Genomic DNA, 7,830 nt, shown 5'->3' with positions numbered 1-7,830 from the left:
TATCCCGTCTCTCCAGCTGTGCAGCGCTTAATGTTTGCCGAGCTGGACAGAATGCTTGACATGAAGGTCATTGAGCCAAGCCAAAGCCCATGGAATAACCCGGTGACTTTAGTCCGAAAGGGCACAAAAAACCGACTATGCCTGGACGCCCGGAAGCTCAATGCCCTTACGGTTAAGGATGCTTATCCGCTCCCAAACATAGAGGGCCTGCTCAGCCGGCTTGGAGATACGCATTTCATTTCGAGTGTGGATTTGAAAGATGCTTTCTGGCAAATCCCGCTCGATATGAAAAGCCGGGAGAAGACCGCTTTTACCGTTCCAGGGAGGCCTTTATACCATTTTACCGTTATGCCTTTTGGGCTGTGTAACGCGGCCCAAAGGTTATGTAGGTTAATGGATAAAGTCATCCCTGCACATCTGCGTGAGAGGGTGTTCGTCTACCTGGACGACTTGCTAATCGTGGCTCCAGATTTCGGGACGCACCTAGAGCTGCTGAGACAAGTGGCTGTTCTGCTCACGCAGGCCGGCCTCACAATTAATGTGGCCAAGTCAAAATTTTGTTTCCGAGAATTGCGCTATCTGGGGTACATCGTCGGTGGAGGCCGGTTGAAGCCAGACCCTGGTAAGGTATCGGCCATAATGGATTTTGCCTTCCCCAAAAGTGCGAAGCAAGTACGAAGCTTCACGGGAATGACTGGGTGGTACCGCCGGTTTATAGCAGATTATGCCACAATTGCCGAGCCCATTTTTAATACATTGAAAAAGGGGAAGACCTTCGAATTTGGAGAGGCAGCGAAATCTGCTTTTGAAAAGTTAAAAGAGGCTCTTACGAGGAGTCCCGTCCTGAGGCACCCCGATTTTGAAAGACATTTTTATGTCCAATGCGACGCTTCGGATGTGGGTGTGGGAGGAGTTCTTTTTCAAAAGGACGATGACGGCGGAGAGCACCCAATAGCCTACGTTTCAAAGAAGTTAACGGCAGCTCAGAAAAATTATTCCGTAACAGAGCGAGAGTGTCTGGCGGTAGTCGTGGCACTCAAGAAATTCAGGCCATATATTGAGCTTATGCCCTTCACGGTAATCACCGACCATTCGTCCCTAAAATGGCTAATGTCCAACAAGGAGTTAAGCGGACGATTGGCCCGGTGGAGCTTATTGCTTCAAGGGCATAGCTTTGAGATTGAGCATCGGCGAGGAAGCCAGAATGTGGTGCCTGACGCTCTCTCACGGTATAATATGGATGAGCTTGGTTTCTGGCGCTTGTTGGACATGGACGCACCGGAGTTCAGGGCCGAAAACTACCTCGAGAAGGTAAGGGTGGTCGAGGAGAATGGAGAAAGGTTGCCTGATCTTCGCGTTAAGGATGGTCGCCTCTATAAAAGGACGGTTCCGGTGACCACAGATATACCCAGCGAAGAGTTCGCCTGGAAGCTATGGGTACCAGAGGAGGTAACCTCGGAGGCTATCGCCAAGGCACATAACCCACCAACGGCCGCCCACTCAGGCTTTCACAAGACCTTGAGGCGTTTGAAGGAGATGTTTTACTGGCCGAATATGGGTGCTCAAGTGCGAGCTTACGTGCAGAGATGCCAGACATGTAAGGAGTCGAAGCCTAATTTCCAGAATATGCAGCAGCCCATGGGTGAGGAAGTCCAGATCGATAGGCCGTTCCAAAAAGTCTATGTAGATTTTCTGGGGCCTTATGTTCGGTCGAAGACCGGAAATTCGTTCATATTTATCGTTCTGGACCACCTCACCAAGTTTGTTTTGCTCAAACCCATGGGAAGGGCCACATCGCGCAACGTAATCCGGTTCTTGACGACAGAGGTTTTCCATAAGTTTGGCGTGCCTGAGACCCTGATGTCTGATAACGGTAAGCAGTTCACGAGCAAGGATTTTACTGCTTTCCTCGAAGCCTATGGGGTCACCCATTTCAGGACAGGTCTTTACTCGCCCCAGGCTAACGCTTCGGAGCGAGTGAACCAATCTATACTGGCAGCAATAAGGTCCTATTTGCAGGAAGATCAGAAGGAGTGGGACCAGAATATCTCGGCCATCGAATGTGCCCTGCGATCTTCGGTACATGCTTCCACGGGTATGACACCATATTTTGCTCTATTTGGAACAAATATGGTAACTCATGGAAGCGTGTACAGGTTGGCTCGCCAGTTAGATGTCATGAAGGACCCGGAGTATGCCGCTTTGCCTAAGGCTACCCAATTGGAACTCGTAAGGGAACGGCTTCGAAAGAACATATCGAAGGCCTATACAGGCAGGGCCGTTAAGTATAATACAAGGGCTAGAGCGGTTCGATTCTTCCCGGGTCAAGAGGTATACCGTCGAAATCACCAATTGAGCGATTTTAGTAAGGGCGTTAATGCCAAACTCAACAAAAAGTATTTGAGATGTCGGATTGTACGCCCGGTGGGAAGATGTCTTTACGAGATTGAAGACTTGAAAGGCAGGACAATAGGGGTATACCACGCGAAGGATCTTAAGCAATAGGCATAACGATGATAGATCGCTATACTACGGCGACACCTTTGATGAGGAAGTAGCAATCACTTACCTGGTTTATGGTACTTTCCAAATCCTCCTTAGGAATCCAAGGATAGTAGATGTAAGGCAATAGAATAGTAGGCTGTAGGATAAGTATTGAAATGAATTAGAATTTGAATTATCTTTTAATTTTAGATTTAAGGATACTTAGCTTTAGTTTTGGCAGGCACGCAGTTTCTGGGTTAAACTTAGATTTTTTTTTTTTTTTTTTTTTTTTTGTTCGCCTTGGGCGGCAGTTTAGGCGAAACCGTCTATAGATGGTCAGTTGAATTGCTTCCATAAAATTCCTTGCAAGTTACATCCCATGGTCAACAGGCGGTGAAGGACGTGTGTGTGTGTACGATGAGTAAATGGACCTAGAGGATTGGAACTTTATACTTACCTTATACTTACCTGAATTATCCGTCGGGGACTGAGAGCGACGAAACTCGTGGTCTTACGCAGTCGCGAGTGCGGGGCCGCCAGGAGTGTTCCAGTGGTGTAATGTGCACAGGGGTTAGAACGAGGTAGTGCCATTTCTCTCTGCCTATCTGGGGTGCCTCGACCGCCGGAGAGCTCGCTGTCAACCTCGCAGTGGGTGACCCGTCTTTCTATCACTATGGCATCTTGGACATGGAGCGCGAGTTGCGGCGGAAGGCGTTTTGTCCGGACGAGAGATTGTCATCTTTCGATGCCGGCCCCAGGAGATCACTCAACCACGGTAGAGCCTCTTGACGACCTCGGTGTATGTCGGGCCGACCCGTCTTTCTATCGCTATGGCATCTTGGACATGGGGCGAGGGATGCCGTGGTGAGTGCAAGTAGGGGGCTGAGAGGAGTAATAAAGAATACGCCGTGGCGTATTATTTATTTGACAATTACCAGTTCATCTGCCCTGGGCACATTATGTCGCTGGTCCACGTCTGGTATGGTCCGTGCTCTCAAGCGAAGCGGCCGATGCGAGTTTGGTGTCGTTGCAGCATCTGGAAAGAGAACCAAGAAGAAAGTTTGTTTAGTCAAAATGCAATTTTTTTTCTAAAATTATTTATTATTTTAAGATTTTCCTTTGGTTTGATATTTTTAATTTTTTTAGAGGAATTTTTGTTTTTTTTTTTTTTTTGTTTGAAGTTTAGAATTTTGAGGAATTTTTGCTTTTGAATCTCATTGTATTTTTATCTTCGGGAGCTTCGTAGTTTTTTTAGATTCTTGTTTTTTTTGTCATTTAAAATTTTTCTGATTTAAATTAGCGGCTTGTTATTTTCACTTATTTGACCAAACGAAAATAGACTTCAATTTTGTTTATATTGTTTTTTTTACATTTTTAACTTTGGTGTATGTATTTTCACTGAAATAATTCTTTTGTTTCACATTAATTTCATTCAAACATTTTAGCTTTGGTTCCGAAAATTTTCTTTGGTAGAGTTTTTTTATTTTTATTTCGAAAATTTCTAATTTTCCATTTCCTTTAATTTTTTTTGTGTTTACACAATTTTTATAAATTTTCTTTTATTTTTTTTCCCGTTTTCCAAGTTGAGATTTTACCTTGATTTTACTTTAACTTTCTCACAACACTTTCACTTTGCGTTCATTGAACTTATAAATGATTCACAGCATTTCATTATCGTTCGGTTTCTTTCGATCTGTTTAAATCACAAGAAGAAGAGAGTGTTAACACCTGTTCTATGTTTGCATTACATTAGGCACATGACACACACACATTTTCCGCAATTGTTTTTGTTGGTTTCTCACACTTCACTTTTTGCGGAGTAATTTGTCTTGGCACTCAGTTTGGTTTTAGCACCCCCACCTCCATTCATGATTTGAGTGGTTTACAGATGATGGTAGGGATACCGTAAAGTAATACGCACTTAAAGTCACACACACTTGCACATCAAATTAAACCGTTTTTTTTTTGGTTGAATTTTTTTTAGTTAGTTTTTTGTAGGTTACGTTTTGCAAACCACATATGATTTGTACATAACCACTTAAATTTATTTTTCTGCCAATTTTCACTGTTGGTTATTAAAAATTTAGGTTTTTACCTTTTTTTTTCCTATTAATTCTTTGTCCGGCATTATTTACTGGCCGGTGCCTGTTATTTTGGTTTACTGCCGTTTGGTTCCATTCACACACACACAGCACCGTATAACAATTTTTATCTTATAATTCACTTTTTCATGGGAATTCCTCCACGGCCGGCATATAATTTTCTATACATTACACTTTTGTTTATTTACATTTCATTTTTATTGCGTTTTGTTAGGCAAGTAGAGTTTTTTTTTATTAAGTTTTTTTTGGCGTAGTTACTCGTCCATTCATTTCTATACACACACACACGCACACGCGTAAAGTTTACCGCACTTTTTTTGGTTTTTTTTGGACGCACCTTGTAATTTTTTTATCCAAAGCATTTGTATATGCTTATTTTATTTTATTTTTTTTTCGTTTTTATTTCACAATATTTAGTTTTACCACTTTTACTTACCTTTTAATTTAAATGCTTATTCAGCATATTTTTTCCGTCCGTCCGCTTTAGTGATATAATTAATTTGATCAAGGTATGTCTAAGGAAGGTATAACTGGTTAGTCGAGTACCGGATAGGTACTACTCGACTCAAGGTATACTTATAGCCCAAGGTACATTTATTGGAGAAGAATTACTTTTTCTTAAGGAGGCTACACCCACTGAGATAGGTTTGACTAATGCTACGTTCACACGTTATGTTATTATATACATGACAAAAATTTGTTTTTCCCTCCCATCCTATGACGGTGACGTCTAAAGGATGATTGGGTTTGTAGCGTGTCACCCTATGTCTGATTAGAGAAGAGCGACATCTGGGTTTGAACAGTCTGTTTTTTTTATGGCAGCTGGTGAATGCAACCCTGCGATACCAGCATATGTTACCTCCACATACAAAGGTAACTACTACAATGAAAATCGAGGAAACCATATGTTGTTTGTTTTTGCTATTTTGGAAAACAAAATTTTATGATGGTTCCTCGGTGGACATGATGGCTTGGGGGAACCATGATGGACAGTAAAGGGAAGATGACGAGTTCTTTTTGGATGGAGCCGTGCAAGCAGTAAGAGGTGGTGTACTCAAGAGTGTTGAAAGTGGTGTTTCAAAAAGAGAGAAAACTTTAAAAAAAAGAAAAGGTTATGTTGTGTTCTACAAACCTTTGATTGTGAGCTTGACAAACAAAAGAAAAAAAAACAAATCAGAATATGTGATGCCAAAGGCATAAAGTTTTTTATTTAAAAGCAAATAAATGTTCCTTTTTTTTGTGAAAGGAATAAAGACTAGCTTTTGTAGTAAAAAAGCTGAAGTTACTTTAGATCAACTTAAAGCTAAATAAACTTATTAGTGCTAATTAATGCTAAGGAAAAAAGATCCTGTGAAATATAAAAAGCTTTGAAAAAGAACGTTAATTTGAGCCACGAATAAAACATAGCAAAGACTAAACAGAACAACAAAAACTTTTTGTCAAATAATAAATACCCACCTCTACTGCAATTTTAACCATCGTCATCCACGGCAACGTCAACATTTCCATCCTCAACAACATCATCATCTCATCAGCATCTCCAGCTTCATCATTGGTTCCACCGCCGCCATCTGCTCCAGTGTCCCCGAGGGAATTTTGCACCAGCAGCCCGTAGGTGCCAAGGTAGGCCGATGTATGCTCCTTTTTATATGTTCAATACTTAGAACGATACACAGAGAAACTTAGCTTGACACACATCCTGGAATAAAAATATAAGAAATAAAAAAAAAAAGAAAACAGAATAACTTAGGCAGCAAACAGGGTAGACATTGGGTTTCATATCTGCAGTCCGGTGATTGAACGGACGATACAACCTAGGAAGTAGGGTGAGCTCATTCTAGGGCACTAGGAATACACTTTAAATAAAAGACCCTTTGGTCGTTTAATGTTGTCCCTGCAGGTTGGCTAAAAGAAAAAAAAAAAGAAAAACAAGAAATTATATATTTTTATTGAGGGTAAGACATTACACGAACTACCTATACATACTTACCAAGAACATAAAAAGGGAGATCCAGGGCACCTCCGCTACCAAATTGTCTTGCTATCCAGGGGAGCCGTCGTCGAAGCATTCCAGTCCGGCGATCTGACAGACGCAACAAAGGCACTTTTCTGAAAAGAAAAAAAAAAACAGTTATATATATATATTGTAATTTTTTTATTTTTTTTTTAAGTCCTTTTGGATTGATTTTAGAAGTTTGATTTGTTTTAATCTTTATCTAATTAATTGAATTTCTTACTTTGCATTGCCTTAAAAATTGCGTTTTTTTTTTTGTTTTTGTAAATTGCAGTAATTATAAAGCTTTCTTTAACATTTAAATATTTTGATCAATGTTAATTTAACGTATAGAATCAAAATCAGAGGATGTAACCTCTAAATAAAGCCCATACATACCTTTTATAACGTAGAAATGAAATTCCACTTGGCTTAGTATTCTCATTTCGCTATGGAAGAGTAGATCATTAAGGTAAGGAAGGGGTAGTGCACCATGCTGTAGAGGGGGAACGGGGAGACGATTCTGGGGTATCCAAAACTGTTGGACAACGGATACCATGGTTGGGGTGGGCCGTCCAGGGCACTGTAGGATGTCTCAGTGCCCCCTGAAGAGCGAATCCATAGCGGTAAGTGCGAGTAAGAAGGCGAATAACGTGCCTGCCGTAAAGTAAGTATGACCCTGTGTTGTTATCCCATCCAGAGCTGGTTTCAATTTAGTTTTTTTGTCAGCTGTCTCTGGACATGGTGTGTTGGCAAGAACCGCGCCCCAGACTGAGCCACAGCCGGAGCTCTAACGCCAACAGCCAGCGCCCGCCAGCACACTATGTCCCCTTTCTCCGCTGAGACAGTTCGGACCCTCCGGGGTCCACGACAAAGTTTGGTGAATTGAAAAGCTATCATCTAAATTTATTACATTATATGGCCGGACCAATCTAATATGAGGTAATCCAATCAATAACCTTGGAGTGACGTCACTATAAACCTCAACAAAAACATCGTTCAATACATACAATTTTTCTTTTTTGTGGTGTCATTCACAATCGTCGGCACAGAAGTGTCAGCACAGTTATCGATTGTACCCGAATCGGCTAGAGTGCCAGCACTTGGGGTAGGCCTGTGTTGAGGCATCCAAAACACAGCTGGTTGTCCTTTACGAATTTCCATCTTACAGCAGAGGTGATGTTTCTATGTTGTTGATGTCGGTATACTGGTTTAAATAGTGATTCTGTCGGCACATTGGACAATTTAGTC

At 41.5% G+C, this 7,830-nt stretch overlaps 1 long non-coding RNA gene across 1 annotated transcript; it reads right to left on the bottom strand.

The window, feature by feature from the left end:
• Window positions 1–5,765: 5,765 nt before the first annotated feature.
• LOC131998055 (uncharacterized) lies at window positions 5,766–7,450 on the bottom strand. Its single transcript, XR_009398514.1, has 3 exons — window positions 6,979–7,450; window positions 6,577–6,695; window positions 5,766–6,491 (listed from the first exon to the last, which is right to left on the bottom strand). It is a non-coding gene; the product is annotated as an uncharacterized LOC131998055 (long non-coding RNA).
• Between the last annotated feature and the right edge of the window lie 380 nt (window positions 7,451–7,830).

Source organism: Stomoxys calcitrans, chromosome 5 (assembly GCF_963082655.1).
Source record: "Stomoxys calcitrans chromosome 5, idStoCalc2.1, whole genome shotgun sequence".
Taxonomy (NCBI): Eukaryota; Metazoa; Arthropoda; class Insecta; order Diptera; family Muscidae; genus Stomoxys; species Stomoxys calcitrans.
This window is presented reverse-complemented; position numbering and strand designations above follow the sequence as displayed.